The sequence below is a fragment of the Gracilinanus agilis genome, chromosome 2 (genome assembly GCF_016433145.1).
Source record: "Gracilinanus agilis isolate LMUSP501 chromosome 2, AgileGrace, whole genome shotgun sequence".
In the NCBI taxonomy this organism is placed as follows: domain Eukaryota; kingdom Metazoa; phylum Chordata; class Mammalia; order Didelphimorphia; family Didelphidae; genus Gracilinanus; species Gracilinanus agilis.
The window spans coordinates 351,606,580-351,609,068 of record NC_058131.1 but is presented as its reverse complement, the minus strand read 5'-3'; positions in this window follow the sequence as shown (position 1 = coordinate 351,609,068).

Sequence of the window (2,489 nt, the reverse complement as noted above, 5' to 3'; positions counted from 1 at the left end):
CCACCATACCAGTCCCCCCAGCTGCCGCTGCGCCGCCGCCGCTGCCGCCGTCGCCGCTCCCGCCTCAGCCGCCGCCGCCTCAGCCTCAGCCTCCCGCTGCTCTTTGTTCCCTCCAAGGGCCCCGCGGCCGCCCGCCCGGAGCCCGGCCGCCGCCGCCGCTACTCCTTCCACCAGCACCTCCCCTCCGCCGCTGATTCTTCTTCGCCGCCGCCCTCTTCGCCTTCCCTGCTGCCGTCTCCTCCTCGCCGCCGCCGCCGCCGCCGCCGCCACCGCCGCCTCCTCCTCCTCACCCCCCTCGTTTTCATTGAAAGCAAACAAGCATCATGGCGGCGGCCGCCGTCCCCAGCCAGCGAGAGCCCACACAGCGGCCCCGGCTCCCAACATCCCCGCCGCCCATTGGCCACGGGCTCTAGGCGTAACCATTCGGGGACCAGTTCGGGGAGAAGCACAACAAACGCTTCTGCCTCCCCTGCTCCCCCCGCCAAAAGACTGTAGTTGAGCTGGCCTGCCCCGTTTACTCCCTCCCCTTCTCTTCCCCCTTCCTTTTCTTCCTTTTCACTCTTTTTTCTCATCCCCTTTACTTTCCTTTCGCTCCTTTTTTCCTTTTTCCTTTTTCCTTTTCCCTTTTTCCTTTCCTTTCCTTTCCTTTCCTTTCCTTTCCTTTCCTTTCCTTTCCTTTCCTTTCCTTTCCTTTCCTTTCCTTTGCTTTTATTTCTCTTTCCTTCCTTTCCCTTCCAGATGTCTGAAGAAAACACTTTGTAACTGAAGGCTGTATATAAATGTAAATTATTATTGTTACTTCCCTCTATCACCGAATTTGATTATTTATAGTAGGGTATTTGCTCCAAAGTCATTGCTTCCCCTTTATCAAAAGGGATCACAGAGATTTCCTTTCTCCCTCTATCTCTGCCCTGATCCTTGGAGACTCAAATACATGTTATTGTTCCCTCACACCCCTTAACCTTCCACTTTTTTCAGTCTCTTCTTGATCTTTGCTTCACCTCAGCTGCACTAAGAAAGTGATAAACTTAGCTCTTGCCATCTCCCATACTTTTTCCATGATCCAGAACTCGGAAATACCTCTTCCCATCATAACTTCTTTTCCTTTCATTCCTTCTTGGGCCTTGCTCCTAAAACTATTCTGTATCTCCTCTCTGCTTTCCCAGTGCACCTTTCCTTCTCTGGCCAACTTTAGCGACATAGTGAACTATACCTTTCCACCAATCAAATTTTACTCTTCCTATAGCCTTTTTTCTTTTTCTCTATCCTTACTCAAACCTTAATAAACCCCAACCTTGGGTGGTCTCATCATTTCTGTTCCTATTCAAATGATGCTGAATAAAAGGATTCTTTTGTAATCTTAACTGAATCCTCACTACTAAAGGACAATTCTTTTATTCTTCTCTAACTTTCTATAATATTCTTTACAGCAGCTATTCTAAATCTTTTCTTTAAACCTACTCCAGGTGAAAACAGTGCTTCCTATTTTCCTAGGAAAATAGAACTTCGATGGAGAGCCCCCTTTTCCTCCTTTTCCAGCCATAAAAACTGCTCTCTAACTTCAGTCATTACTCCTTTGTTGCTGTCCCTGACAAAGATATATATACCTCTTCTTTCCAAGGCCAATCCCTCTCACTTTGGTCCAATATCCTAACTTGGATTATCCTCTTTATCTAATCTCTAAACTATCTTTATGTACTGATTCCTTCCTAAACATGCCCAGGTCTTCCTAATCCTTTAAAAAAAATAGAAAGAAGAAAAAAGAAAGAAAAAATCTTTCACTTCAAACTATCTCTAACTCTCCTTTCTTTCATACAAATTCCTAGAAATAGCTGATTGCCTTCCTCTCAGTCAATTCTCAACACTTTGCAATCTGGTTTTCAACCCTACCACCATACAAAAAGTTCTTTTTTTCAAGGTCAAATGACTTTTTGTCATTTTTATTCTTTTCAGTTTCTCTGCAGTTTTTTTGTTTTTGTTTTTAACACTATTTGTCACTTTGTGATTTTTTATATATTTTCCCTCAATTTTTAATGACACAGCTCTTTCCTGGTTTTCCATGTTGTCTAGAATAGTTATTTTTCCAGTCTTCTATGATATGTCATTTTCCATGACTAACCCCCTAACTATAGGTGGACCCCCTAAATTCTGTTCTGGGCCTTCATTTCCCACTTATCATCACAATGTAGTTGATTTTCAATTCTGTAGGTACAGGTCTAATTTTTTTTGAGTCCCAGTCCATCAATTGCCTGCTAGATGGCTTCAGAAAGATGTCTCATAACCATCTCAAATACAACATACTCAAAAAGGAATACATTAACTTCTCCCTCAAACTCACATCTCTTCTAAACATCCCCATTTTTGGTGAGGGAGCCAACCCTCTAATAATCCAAGTTTGCAACTTCAGACTCATCTTCAACTCTACTCTCTCTGATTCACCCATATCCAATTAGTTACCACATCTAGTTAATTCTATTCCACATTATTTC